This window comes from Malania oleifera, chromosome 7, assembly GCF_029873635.1.
Source record: "Malania oleifera isolate guangnan ecotype guangnan chromosome 7, ASM2987363v1, whole genome shotgun sequence".
Taxonomy (NCBI): Eukaryota; Viridiplantae; Streptophyta; class Magnoliopsida; order Santalales; family Ximeniaceae; genus Malania; species Malania oleifera.
The window spans coordinates 55,272,793-55,288,708 of record NC_080423.1 but is presented as its reverse complement, the minus strand read 5'-3'; positions in this window follow the sequence as shown (position 1 = coordinate 55,288,708).

The following is a 15,916-nucleotide window of genomic DNA, read 5'->3' as shown; positions in this document are numbered from 1 at the left end:
GAGAAGTGCAGAGAGCAGAGAGTTGTGGTGAGAGAGAGAGTTGAGCAGTGGCTCCTCCTTGTGTTGTTTCTCCCAAATTATAGTGCAGTGGTGTGTGCTCCCGTGGATGTAGGTCAGTTTGGACCGAACCACGTAAATCCGGTGTTCCTTGTGGATGTGCATAATTTTTTCTTCGTGTGTGATTGTTGCTCCAGGTTTATAATCATCTCCTAACAAACAGCCCCCATTCTAACCATCTCCGGCCATCCTTAACCCCCCTGTCGTGACCATCTGCTCTCACCATCCTCTTCCTCCATCCCCATTCGCACCAACATCACCTCCAACACCCACCATCACCGCAGCAGATCCAGACACGCCCCCGTGACCACCATCACAGCTCCCTCGCCTGCAACTCCACAACCCGAGCCACCATCCTCCCTCTCTGCTCCATACCAGCCTCCGATGCACAACGGCCGTGACCACCCGCCAGCCTCCCAGATCTCCCATCACTCTCTCGGACTCCTAGCTCTCTCTTTCCCTCTCGCTGCCAGAACCACCACACACCTCCCTACTCCGAAACCCAGCTGCAACTCCAGCAACCGGAGCCACTCTCAGCCTCACTCACAACACCCAGCTTCTCTCCAGCTCCCCGCAGACACCATCCACTCTCCTCAACACCCGAACACCATCTACTCTCCCTCATCTCCTTCTCTCCATCACCTCGACATCCAGCAGATCCAGACCATCAAACCATCACCACCTACCCGAAACACCAAAACCGCAGCAACTCCCCACCACCACAGTCATACTCCCCATTTACCCCACTGCCTCACTCACGGCCACTAACAAACCACACCAGCAGCTCTCCCTCAGATCCCTCATCTCCCTCTCGGCCTCACTCTTAAGATCTCTCACCCACACCAGCTCCAACACTAGTAGACTACACCTGGCCACGACACCACCTGCTCCTTCCAGATCCAGCCACTCCACGACCAGCACCACATAACCACTGAACCACCACTAGACCCATATCTGCTATGGCGACCGGTCCTCACAACATTCTTGGTGGGCTCCCCTTCTCTCCCTTTACATTCCATGGGGTTATGAGGAGTTTTTGCATTCTTGTGTTGTTGGATGATGTCGCATGTTGGGTGTTGTTAAAATGTTTATTGAGGTTTCTATGTTTGTGGATGATGTCTGCATGTTGGGTGTTTGTTCAAATGTTTAAATGAAGTGCAGTGTATTGTTAGTTTGTGTTTGCCTAAGATGTTTGTAAAAGTATTTTAATGAAGGAAATGTGGTGTTGAATTGTTTTTGCATGTGAGATGTTTGCGAAAATGTCTTAATGAAGTAAGTGCAATTTGATTGTGGATACTAAAGCCCAAGACACTGCTATCTTTTGCATTATCAATTGAAAGTTTGGCTTCTCAAAGGCTTATATGGGCTAAATTAATGCCGTGGTTGTGCCACTACAACCAAACATCACTACACACACTACTCACTCACATCAACACACACTGCTCACTCACTATTACACACACTATTCACACACTTTTTCACACACCTTCACATGCTAATTTATTTACTAACTTTTACTAACATTTTATTTTCCTGTACTCTGATTTTTAATTTCCAGCATTCTAACATTTAAATTCCTGGATTCTAACATTTAAATTCTTGTATACTAACTTTTAAGTTCTTGCACTCTAACATTTAAAATTCCTACATTCTAACATTTAATTTCCTGTATGCTAACTTTTAAATTCTTGTATACTAACGTTTAAATTCTTGTATACTAACACATGCTAACTTGTATACTAACATTTACTTACCTGTATACTATTTCCTTTACACACGTTAACGCACACATTTTGCACATGTTATTTACACACATTTATGCACACACATTTTGCGCACGTTGTTTACACACGTTTGTGCACACACATGTTACTAGTATTGTATACATACACGCCTTCATACACACCCACATCCATACACATGTACATGCATGCATGCACTCACACGTGAACACATGCATTCACATCCATGCAGATGCATGCATGCACTCAAACGCGAACACAAGCGTTCACATCCATGCACATGCATGCATTCACTCAAACGTGAACACATGCGTTCACATCCATGCACATGCATGCATGCACTCACGCGTGAACACGTACATTCACATCCATGCCCACGCATGCATGCATGCAGTTGCACATTCACACACCTTCACATTCATGCACATGCATGCATGACCTCATATACACTCACATATACGTGCAGGCATGCGTCCATATACACTCATATGCACATGCATACACATGCATGCATGCATTCACATACCATGCACATGTGCCTCACATGCATACACACATTTATAAGTTAGTGTCATTGTTCGCATATCAGCATGTGCGTATTCATTCACACACCGTGCATACTTGCTCATTCCCATCCATGCACACGCACACTTAGGCATTTTGACACCACCCATGACATCATCATTTGGGTTATTGTCCATCCATGCGAGCACGCGTATTCATACACGTGCACATCCATGCCCGCACACATTCTTATGCGTGCTCATTCATTCATGCACACACGCACATTCATACGCGTGCTCATTTATGTGTACATGGACACACATTCATGCACGTGCTCATTCATGCACGTGCACATCATGCACACGCACACATTCGTGCACGCGCTCATTCTCGCATGCATTCGCACTCATGCACATACTCGTTCATGTGCGTGCTCATTTATGCATACACGTGCACATTCATACACAAGCTCATTTATGCGTACACGCACACACATTCATGCACGTGCACGTCATGCACACGCACACATTCGTGCGCGCGCTCATTCTCGCATGCATTCTCACTCATGCACATACTTGTTTATGTGCGTGCTCATTTATGCGTACATGTGCACATTCATACGCGTGTTCATTTATGCGTACATACATATACACTCATACATGTGCACTTCATTCATGCCTATAGGCATATGCGCATGCTCATTCATGCATGTAGTCATTCACACACGTGCACATTCCTGCATACACTCATTTATACATGTGCACATCATTCATGCATGCACACACATTCATGCATGTACCCATTCATACACGTGCACATTCATGCATGCACATAACACTCTCACACGTGCTCGAACATACACAAACATGAGATGCTCACATTCTCGAGTTCACACACGCACAGTCATGCATACGCACATGCTTGTGCGTGTGCACACTCGCCTGCACACACTCTAACACACACCAAAATACCCGAGCACACATAGCCCACGTGTCAGGCAACGCGTGTTGATCCATGGTCTTGACCAAGACCTTAAACTAATTTTTTATCCCCTATAACCGGTCAATGTTCGACCGGTTCATCATCCTCGGAACCGGCTCACGTCAGTTTTCTCCATTTCCCTTGTATACTATTATCATATCTAGAAAATTCACAAAAATCATAAAAATTCTCAAAAATCCAAAAAAAAAAAACATATTTTCACACTTTGATTTTCATGGTTTGATTTTGTGCTATTTTGAAATTCGAGAAAAATGTTGAAAAATCACAAAAATCACAAAAATGTTTTCATACTTAGGAGAAATCAGAAAAATGTCTTTTTAGGCATAAAAAATCATTTCCATCCCGAACAAATTTTGAAAACCTCCCGGAATAGTATTTTCCTATTTAGAAAAATCTACAGGTTTCAAAATCCTCGGGAGTGTATTTTGTATCCTATTTTTGATTTTCCTTACCGATGATTGCAACCAAGGGCATAGACTCTTCAGAGTATTGGATTTCCCCGGTTATGAGGGAATACCTATATGGTATTTTAATTCTTTTGATTTTCGAAAGGGAGTAGTTTTGAAAGGCTTGTCAAGTTTATTTCGGGATAATTTTTTATTAATCGAGTACCGTTTGTAGGAACGGGCACGTAGGGGGTGCTAATACCTTCCCCTTGCATAACCGTACTCTCGAGCCCGACGGAGTAACGCAGGCCGATTCTACTCCTAACGGGGTAGCAATCAAGTGTTCTAACCACACTTCAAAAGGTTAGTGACGACTCCATCTCACACTATTTTCCACGAAAATATCTTTTTCAAAAGCACACATTTTCTATCATTTTCCCCTTATTCGCTAGCCTAACCCACACGTAGTTGGGTCTAAGACATCGTGACAGCTTGGTGACTCCACTGGGGACACTTGAGAGTCGAGCCAGTGATTAGTTGGAGATTATCCCAAAATTCAAATTTGATAAGCCTTTGAGAGTACTCTCTTTCCATTTTGGATTACTTGGTTGCATGTATCTGAATAATTGTGTGTATTAGATTAATTGTAATGCTTTGATTGTTTTAGTACTTGAATAAGCATGTGATTAGTTCTGATTGTTTTAGCTAAGCATGTGATTAGTTGTGAATATCCTGAATAAGTATGATGCTTTGTTTCCTTTGCTAATTTGTTAAGCATGTGTTTAATTGTGAATTCTTCGTTCAAATAAGCATGCTAATAAATGTGGGGATAGTGGAATTAGGCTGAGCTTGTATATTCACACACTTTCATGACCTTCTACCCGGGCTTTACCCTTTAGGAATAGAAAGGAGCACAGTACCGTTAGCCCTCATGGGACATGGTCCTTGGGGGGGCGCAAACCACTCCACTCAGTTTGAACTTTGGTTGAAATTCTATGAGGGAGGATGGAGTTTTAGGTTGGGGACCTGTTCTTAATAGGGATCAGAGCCTTCCCACACATATTTATCCAAAATCCCCCGCTTAGGATAGAACCTCAAAGAACCCCGTGTATATACCTACCCTGGGTTTGGGACAGAGGCCACGTCCTTCTCCATATGTTGTAATCTATGCCTCTTATATATCTGTCTTGAAATGCCTTGTGTTGTGTTGCATATTCTGCATTCATGTTAGGCATCCATGCCACTTAGCCAATATTTTGAAAAGTCCAACAGTGAGACCACGACCCATTCTTCATGAAAATAAAACATTTGATTTAAGCATGTTTAAAAAAAGTGAGTCGATCTAATCTTTTTCAAATAACCCAGGGCCATCCTGTTGCCTAAAAATCTAGGTCAACATTTTTTCCAAGCCTAACTCTTTTTAAGCAAACCAGGCCTAACTTCTTTTAAATAAACCCAAGTACCCAGGTCTTCACTAGGGAAGTGAATGATTGAGTAGAAAATTGCATACCTAGTAGACAAGGTCAGCCTTTTAGGGTCATCCGAGGAAAATAAATGTGCATTGAGGGTCGGTGCAATTTTGAAGTTTCTCATTAGATGAAAAGGCTTTTTCAAAATTCTGGCAAAGTGGCTATTTAGGTTGCATTACATGCACCACATCCATCATTCCATGCATAGCTATGCATGACAAGCTTACCATTGTGTTGTCAAAACTCTAAGATAGCATGAAATTACTTCATGATAGGTCCCATGGCAAATGCAAAGAAGAGGAGATCGCGGTCCAGAATTATTCTAAAGCTCAGCAAAACCGCCATAGGGATAGTCTGAATCATAGCTCAGAAAGGGAATTGCTAGCTCAAGTCAAACTGGATGTTAGAACCAATGCCCTAAAGGAGATAAGGAAAATCTGGATTGATTGGACAGCTAAGAGACGACTGCGTTTTTTAGAGTCGTATGGTCACATAGGCTTCCTGCTACATATAATTGTCAATCATGATGTAGTGAGCATCCTAACAGAGTTTTGGAACCCTCCTTATCATTGCTTCATCATGGAGGGGGTAGACGTGGCCCCTACCATAGAAGAATATGTGTCTCTGCTGAACTTGCCAAAGAACTACAAAGCCTATGTGCCTAATCCCACCGCTTCGTTTAAAAAGAAGCTGAGCAGGGTAATTGGTGTTAAGGCCCAAAGAGTGAATGGAAAAGTTGGCAAGGACACTAAAGCCATCTCCTGGGAAGTATTGAAAGCTCTAGTGAAACCGGAAGAATCAAAAGAAAATCATATGAGCATACTAGCCCTCGCCATCTATGGGTTGTTGATCTTCCCGAAAGAAATAGGGTTCATCAATCAGGGAGTTGTCTCTTTTGTAGCCCAAGTTCAAAAAGGAATCAATCCAGTGCCAAGCATCTTAGCAGAAACAATCCGGTCCCTGGATTATTGTCGATTCAAAGGAAAGGGCCATTTGAAATGCTGTGTTCCATTGCTCTATGTGTGGTTCATGAGTCATGTGCCATGCAAAGAGAACCATTTTCATCCTGTGTGTTGAATTAGGTGTAATCCCAAGAGGGGGGGATGAATTGGGTATTTAAAAAATTCTTTGACACTTATTTACCGCTTAAACCCTTCTTATATATTTACCAATGAATTCTTGTTACTCAATTACTTATGTGTAAGGCTATCCAACCTATACATGCAATATACACAATTTAAATGCAGTGCTGAAAATAAAGAGTAAAGGGGAGAGAAACATGGTTTTTACGAGGTTCAACCGACTTGGCCTACGCCCTCACCTTGAGCAACCACTCAAGGATTTCACTAAATCCGTGCTCCTTAAATTGGGATGGAGCTTCCCATTACAATCTGCTGCTTACAAGAGGTACAACTCCCTCCTACTCTACTGCTTACAAGAGATACAGCTCTCTCCTCACACACCAGTTCACACACCAAACCATGTATACAATAGAATCTAAAAAATAACACTCAAAACAATGCTTCTAACAAAAGCTTGTGAGTACAATTCAATTTCCTAACACATTAACATATGATTAAACTTGAAGCTCATGAGTGTATGAAAACGATACAATCGTTTTATGTATGATATGCTTCAACACACAAACCCTCTTTAATCAAAACTCCCACGTAATGATATATTTAAAATGCTTTGGACTATACTAGGGTTCTAGTTCACTTTGTAAAAATGCACACATATATCTAATGTGAACTTGATAAAAGCCTTATCTTGAATATTTTATCAATCTATATCAAAAAGCTTTCTATCAAATATTTAATCACAACTCAAACTTTGTAATATGTAAATGTATATGATATGTAATTCAAAGAACAAAATCCTGAGTATAAGGTTTTCCAAACAAGATATCCTTTAATAAAATAGATATATTTGAATGTTAAAGGATATATATTCAAGTGTTTTAATATATCTAAAATATAAATCTTTTATCTTAATACACACTTGAATCAAACCATTCAATCAATCACACAACCTTAATCAAGTAATGATCTTGTTTAAAAAATATGTCTATGAATAAGCAATTTCAAGATCAACCTTTTAATACCTAATCAAAAATAGATTTTTCAATAATATGCTCTATGAACACTATTTATATAAATATATATACTCTTGAATCAATAACAATCAATCAATAGCTATACAACTTTCTCAAGTGATGATCTTTTCAAAAATAATTTTTTATATGTATGAATGCACACAAGATCAAATATTTCTAAAGATAATCAAGAACACGTAATGAGATGAGAAGTTCTTGAGAATAATAACTTGAATGATCAAACCTCAATACTAGATTGAAGTACAGTTGAATGAATGAATGCCCTTTGATTTTCGGAGTAGATTTGCCCAAAGAAGATGAAAGTAGAATGAAGTGCAGACAATCAGCTCAAGTTTCTCTATAATCTTGCAATAAGGTATGTTCTTCTCTTGTTGTGTGTGTTGGTTTTCTTTTTTTCTAGGGTTTAGATATTTAGTATATATAGTGTCTTACCCTTAGGATTGATCTCAACCATTGGATTAAGGAAATAGCTCATGAGTTCGTTTAATAAAAATCACAATTCTAAGTTTCCCGCAAGTTCAGGCGCCTGAGGGTAAAAGCCCAGGCGATCGAAGTTCCTTAAGCCTTTGAAAAATCAAGTTGGAATGCAGGGTCAGGTGCCTAAAGAGGGAAGTTCAGGCTCCTGAAGTGGGTTCAGGCACCTGAGGTTCCAAGGTCAGGCGACCGAAGAGCCTCGACCAACTTGCTGTGTTTCCCATTAATTCTTCAAGCTACCGAACTTAATCTTCAGGCTCCTGAAGAAATTCTTCAGACTACTAAGGGTGAGTTCAGGCTATTGAAGTCCTTTTTTTTTAATTTTCTTTTCTAATTTCAAAAAATGCTTTGCTCTTTTTCTTGGGCCTTTTATAAAACATTTTCTCCATGATTTCAAAAACATTTCTAAGTCCATGAAGGTTCCCTAATGATATACGTGAAATGCATGAATCCTAAAGAAATTCTAATTTATGTTGAGCCTCAAATTAAATCATAAGAAAATGTAAGTACATGAGTTCTAAATTCCCATTCCCAAGATGATCTTGAACTTTGCCGCTTGCATCTTGATTCTCGTACTCTTTGAGTTCCATGGATCTTGCCAAGATTTGTTAGCTTTACTTTGTGACTTCCATGACTCGTTATCCTTCCGTGCATGCTTAATATATGTCATGTTCACAAACTTAATGCACAGATCAAATATCAAGTGATTTGTCATTATCAAAACCGGTTTGGACTCATAGAGTCAACACTGTATACTCGAGACTTCGAATCCTGCTAATAGAAATTGAAAAGGCTTCGTGGGAGCAGCATTCGAGCAAAGGAGAATGGGTTGAAAGATTGCGCAATTGGAAGACTAAAGGATTTTCGTGGATGGTGCCATGGATGGGAAGTTCTGATATGGTTTACCAGTGTGGTAACTTCCCGCCGGTCCCATTACTAGGCCCATGGGGAGGGACCGCGTACGCTTCCCTCATGTCCAGGAGGCAAGTGGGCTCTAACTAGTTCATACTAATGACTCATGGGTTACGTAAATCAAAGTTTGATTACAAGCAGGAAGAAGCCCATAAGTTAATTGGAAAATGTGTAGCTGTGTGGAGAACTGTCTATATCATCAATCTAGGTGAGTGTCTAATAGAAACACGAGAAAATTATGACAGTTGGATCGCCAACCGAGTCAACCCACGAATTGCAGGAGTTCCACAAGGAGCATCCCCAAGTCAACTTGGGCTAAAGGGAGGACTCATGATGGTAGAGCTCGTTGCCAAAAGAGGAAGAGATGAGGAATGCCAGATGAACCTCGGGTGTCGAGAAGATGCGAATAAAAAAAAAAAAAAACTCAATGCATGCAAGCCAAAGAAGAGGTAATGGCCTTGAGAGGGAAACTTTGAAATGAGGCTCAGACCAACTCAACCTGGCAGAAAAAGGGTCCTGAGCACAGTTAACAAGGATATGGTTGTAATGGGAAAGGGATACGAAACTTGTCTATGTACCCATTTCATGAATTAATAAAGGTTATTTTAATGCTTTTGGCAACTCAATCGTTTGATGTCATACATTGCACTGTTCATTCTTATTACATCCATGTATTGAACATTTATGACATTACATATTCATGTGTACATTGTCCTGAAGTATGAGTTATTTGTGCAGAAGCAAGAAACAAGCACGGTCACAACGATTGAGACTTACATCTACCAGTACGATACTCGGAGAAAGAAGAGATCATGTGGAGTCAGTTGGAAAACCGTGTAAGGGATCTCGAATAAGGTCAGGAGGATATTCACCTAGATGTTCAAGAGATTAAGAATCGGGTCGATAAGTTAATGGAGATGGTTGCCTCTTCCAGAACAGGCAGTTGGGAGCAAGCCTCTATTTCCCCCTGTTAGCGAGCATCCATCATCACCAACAAAGTTGCTAGCTGGTCTGGACCAAAGCTTGCACACATTTGTTTTAGAGACTCTGGACCTATAGTTCCAATCAAAGAAGGTTGTCCATGCATTGCCAGAAGGGGAAAGGGCTGAAGAAGTGAGTAAAGAACAAATCCCCACTCTGGAGGTGAATCATGAAAGAAAAGGGGAAAGGACAGTTGCAAGCTCTGCAAGGAACTAGTGTGTTCGATTCAGTAGACACTAGTAACCCTAATTTAGGGTCCGATTCGATTTCTCCTCTGAAGATCCAGAGGCCAAGCCACCAAAAATTCAATGGGACCGAGTGCCCATTTGCTCATTTAAAAAATATATCTCCAAAGGGTGGCTGTGCGTGCTGACAATGATGATGTGCTCTTCTATTTGTTTCGAGAAAGCTTGACCGGGGAGGCTCTAGCGTGGTATAACTGAGTAAAGGTTTGCACTTGGGAGAATTTGACCCACGCTTTTGTTGCTCGATATAGTCCTGATGCAACTTTAACTACAAAGAGCATGGAGGAGAGGATGGGTGAGTACTCTCATCAAAGGAAAGAAACGATAGCATGAGATTGCCTTTTAACTGAAAGTGGGGAGGCAGTTCATCCATGTGATGATCCTATCTAAAGGACATGTGTCATCCATTTCCCCAGAGGCACCCCTCAGAATGGTCCCGATCGGGCAGTCACCGAAGGAAGAATTAAAGGGGCAATCAATGCTAGACACACCAAATCGGAACAGAGCCCTCCAAGAAAGGACAGAAGAAAGAAGGGTAAAGAAGCCTAGATAATCCAAGGAAGGCATTGTCAGAGGAACCAGCACCGTGGGCCTAGAAATAATTCCGGACTTAGCACTAACCAGATAGCACGAGCATGTGCAAGACCTTTGATTAGTTCCTCCAAGCCTACACCCATCCATCCGAACATTCGAAAACATGAAAAAGGTTCTAATAGACTCTTCAGAGTATTGGATTGCCCCGGTTCTAAGGGAATACCTATTTGGTATTTTCATTCTTTTGATTTTCGAAAGGGAGTAGTTTTCAAAGGCTTGTCAAGTTTATTTTAGGATAATTTTTAATTAATCTGGTACCGTTCGTAAGAACGGGCGTGTAGGAGGTGCTAATACCTTCCCCTCGCGTAACCGTACTCCCGAACCCGACTTTGGTAACGCAAGCCAATTCTACCCCTGACGGGGTAGCAATCAAGTGGTCAAACTGCACTTCAAAAGGTTAGTGGCAACTCCATCTCACACTATTTTCCGCGAAAATATCTTTTTCAAAATCACACATTTTCCATCATTTTCCCCCTGTTCGCTAGCCGAACCCACACGTGGTTGGGTCCGAGACATCACGACATAAAGAATATCCTAAGAAATGACATGTGCAACTCGTGCTCTTCCTATCCACTTTGCTACTAGAAAAATCAGCATTTGAATAGCTGATAATCTCAAAGGATGTATACTTAGGATACCATAACCCTAGTTTAGTAGTTCCTATCAAGTAACTAAGTATTCGTTTGACAGCTAACAAATGTGACTCTTTTGGTGTAACCTGAAATCTTGTGCACAAACATACGCTAATCATTATGTCAGGTCTGTTGGCAATCAGATATAGTAAGCTAGAGATCATTCCATGATAGAGTTTGACATTTACTGATATACCTTATTCATCTTTGTCTAATTTCAAAGAATAGATCATAGGTGTCCCTAGTATTTTTCCATCTTCCACATTAAACTTTTTGAGCAGATCCCTAATGTACTTCGATTGATTTATAAAAGGTCCATGTTTCACTTGTTTGATCTGAAGTCCTAGGAAGAAATTTAGTTCACCCATCATGCTCATATTTCTTAAACTTTATGAAAAGTGTTGTGTCTATCCTTCCTCTGATAAATCCATTATCTAGTAAAAAACTGCTTACCCTTTCATACCAAGCTCTAGGAGCTTGTTTTAAACCATATAAGGCTTTAGTTAGTCTATACACATGTTTTGGATACTTATGGTTTTCAAAACCTAGGGGTTGTTCTACATATAGCTCTTCTTCACTTATGTAGTCATTTAAAAATGTGTTTTTGACATCCATCTGATACAGCTTGAAATCCTTAAAAGCAGCATAGGCTAAAAGCATTCGAATGGCTTCCATTCTAGCTACAGGTGTAAAGGTTTCTTCAAAATCTATTCCTTCTTCTTGGTTATATCCCTGAGCTACTAGTCTTGCCTTATTTCTAACAACTATCCCATGTTCATCTTTCTTGTTCTTATATATCCATTTTGTTCCAATAATTGTCTTATCCTCGGGTCGAGGAACTAATATCCATACTTTCTTTCTCTCAAACTAGTTTAACTCTTCTTGCATGGACATCACCCAAGATTCATCCTCAATTGCTTCATTCACATTCCTAGGTTCTACTTGAGACAAAAAGGCAAAATGACTAATCATATTCCTAAGTGAGGATCGTGTGGCTACTCCACGTAATGGTTCACCTATTATTTGATCAATGGGATGACTCTTTATGTACTTCCATTCGCTAGGTAGTTCATTAACCTCATTTTCAATTTGATTAGTTTCAACAGATGGTTCCTTAATTTCATTTCTCTTTTCTGAATTATTTTCAATAGACAGTTTTTCAAATTACTTATTTATCTCAATTTCATCTTCATCAGTCCTTTTAGAGAAGGGATTTGACTCATTGAATACTACATGAATGGATTCTATAATGGTTAAAGTTCGATTTTTATATATTTTGTAGGCTTTACTATCAAAGGCATACCCTACAAAGATACCTTCATCTAATTTCACATCAAACTTTCCTCAATGTTCATTGTCTCTAATCACAAAACATTTATAGCCAAAGTCGTGAAAATACGATATGTTTGGTTTATGGCCATTCTACAATTCGTAAGGAGTCTTATTTAGAGATGGTATAATTAAAACTCTATTTAGAACATAGCAGGTGGTATTCACTGCCTCATCCTAGAAGTACTTAGGTAGTTTTTGTTCGTTAAGCATAGTTGTGGCCATTTCTTGTATGGACCTATTTTTTCTTTCAACTACACCATTCTGTTGTAGTGTTCTAGGAGCCAAAAAATTATGAGCTATTCATAATGAATTGTAGTACTCTTCCATGCCTTGATTTTTAAATTCTCTACCCCTATCACTTCAGATTTTAATGATAGTATTTTCATTTTGAATTTTCTTACACAGTTTAATGAATTGTTTACACGCTTCATCTTTGTGACCTAAAAATAGTACCCATGTATATCTTGAATAATCATCAACTATGACGAATGCGTATGATTTTCCTCTTAAACTCTGAGTTGGGTTTGGACCAAATAAATCAAAGTGTAGCATTTGAAGTGGCTTAGTAGTAGAGATTACTTTCTTCTTCTTAACGCTAGTTCTTGCTTGTTTTCCTAGTTGGCATGCATTACTTATTTTATCTTTCATGAATTTAGTCTTAGAAAATCCCTTAATTAATTCTCCTTTAACAAGTTGGTGTCCTAGTCTCCTATGCCAAAGCCAACTAATCTCATTTATAGTAGAAAAACAAGTAACATGTTGAGAAGCAAGATTGTCAAGGCTAGTGGTGTAGACATTTTCATGACGATCAGTAGTTAACAATATCTTGTTTTCATATTTGTTCTCTACATTACATTTGTCATGTTCGAATGAGACTTTATAACCTTTATCACATAGTTGACTTATACTCAATAAGTTATGTTTCAATCCATCAATTAATAACACATTATCAATGACAAGTGTAGGTTCCTTACCAACCTAACCAACTTCAATGATTTTACCTTTAGAGTTATCCCCAAATGTAATGAATCCTTCATCTTTGGATATGATAGATGTGAATTTAGCTTAATCTCCGGTCATATGTCGTGAGCATCCGCTATCCATATACCACTTGTCCTTCAAGGAGGACAATCTCAAGCACATCTGTAGGACATAATCAATTAACTACTTTTGGTACCCAGATTTTCTTGGGTCCATGGGGGTTAGTACTATATTCTCCATTGACTTTCCAAATTTTCTTAATTTTGACATCTTTATTTTTGAAAGGACGGTCAAATTTTATGTGACACATCCTCTTACATTTAAAACATGTAATATTTCTATGATAGTCTTTAGTTGGAACATACGATTTTGACTCTCTTACAAAATATCCCATGTAGAGATGTCTCTGTTTTAGATTCTCCTTCCCATTAAAACCAAGACCTTCCTTCTCTAGGAAATTTCTTTAAGCTCCTATGAGTTTTTCAAAATTATTTTGACCTTCTATAAATTTACAACTAATCTTAGATCTATCTTTCAAATTCTTTTCTAACTCCTCAATTTTCAAATAATTTTCTTTCATGAGAGATGCATGAGATTCATTTTGACTTTCAACTAACTTTGAAAATTCTTTCAATTTTAATTTCAAACCAGAATTTTTCTTATTTATTTTCTCAAGAATTTTATGGGTATACAGATATTCTTGATGCAATTCATCATAAGAAAGCATGCTATTTTCATTTTCTAAATTGCTTGAATGGTAAGATGAAGCAGAACAAAAAGATTGTACCTCGTGGTCATCGTAAACCATCAGACATAGATTCGCAATCTTGTCATTACTGGATTCATATTTTGAACTACTGGTACAGCAAGTGTCCCAACCCACCTTTAGAGTCTTCTTCTTCTTCTTCTTAGTCATTTTTTTCAGCTGGGGACAATCTGGCTTGATATGCCCAAATTCTCTACAATTATAACACATGGGAGGATCATCCTTTTGCTTCCTTCTGCTTGACTCTCCTTTTTCTTCTTTTGAGCCTTTGAATTTTCTGGTGTATTTCTTGTTCTTTCTCATGAACTCTCCAAATTTTTTAGTGATAAGTGTCATGTTTTCATCCGTTTTTGAATTACTTCCCTCACTGGAGTAGTGAGATGATGCGTTAAGTGTTGTAACTTTCTTTGCTTTAATTTGCTCATTCTTCCTTTCATTTATTGCAAGCTCATAGGTGATAAGCGATCCAATTAATTCATCAACACACATCTCCTTCAGATTTCTCCCTTCTACTATTGCAGTAGCTTTAGCTTCCCAAACTAGAGGTAGTCCCCTAAGTATTTTCCTGATCAACTCATAAGGAGGGTAAGATTTACCAAGAGCATTTAAAGAATTCGTGATGTGTTTAAATCTAGTGTACATGGATTGAATAGATTCATTAGTAGTCATTTTCAATGCCTCATATTCACTAGTAAGCATGTCTATCCTACTATCTTTTACTTTCTTAGTACCTTCATATGTAATTTTTAATTTTTCCCAAATCTCTTTAGCAGTGTTACAGACCATCACCCTATTAAACTCATTTACATCTAGTGCACAGAATAGCAAGTTCATTGCAGTAGCATTTATTTGCACAGATTTCCAATCTTCTTCAGTATACTCATCTTCAATTTTGGGTACATTTCGCTTATCAACTACTTTCATAGGGACATGGTTTCATTTGGAAAAAAATTTCCACACTTTTCAATCCACATTTAAAAGATATATACTCATTCTTCTTTTCTAGTAGGTGTAATTTACACCGCAAAAAATAGGTGGCCTAGTGGACGAGTGTCCCTCACCAAATGGGGTTACACCGATGTGTGCCATGTGATCTTTATACAAAAATGATGGTTAAGTCTATGTAAACCCGCTCTGATACCAAATGTCAATTCAAGTGTAATCCCAAAAGGGGGGTGAATTGAGTATTTTCAAAATCTTTAAGTTTATTTTACCACTTAATTCTATTTCAATATTTAACAAATTAATTGCAGGCGCTTGAAATTAATTCAAATTATTATCTCAATTAATCCTATTTTATCCAATTAATTATCAAGTGCGTATAATATAACTCAACATACAAACATGCAAAAACTAATAATTAAATGCAAGCAGAAATTGAAAAGATAAGGGAAAAGAGAAGGCAAACAAGATTTAACGAGGTTCAGCGAACCCGGCCTACGTCCTTACTTAAGCAACCCACTCAAGGATTCCACTAAATCCTTACTCCTTTAACCGGCACGGAGCTTCCCATACAATTCGCTGCTTACTAGAGGCACAACTTCCTTCTCACTTGATTCTCAACCCCAACCATGATTACAATATAAAATTTCAAATCTATAAAAACTCAATATTGCTTCTAACAAAGCTAGTGAGTATAATGGAAAACCTAACACATATTCGTATGATAAAACTTGAATATGTAATGATGATATTGCTTTACCAATCAATCCTTTAAATCAAT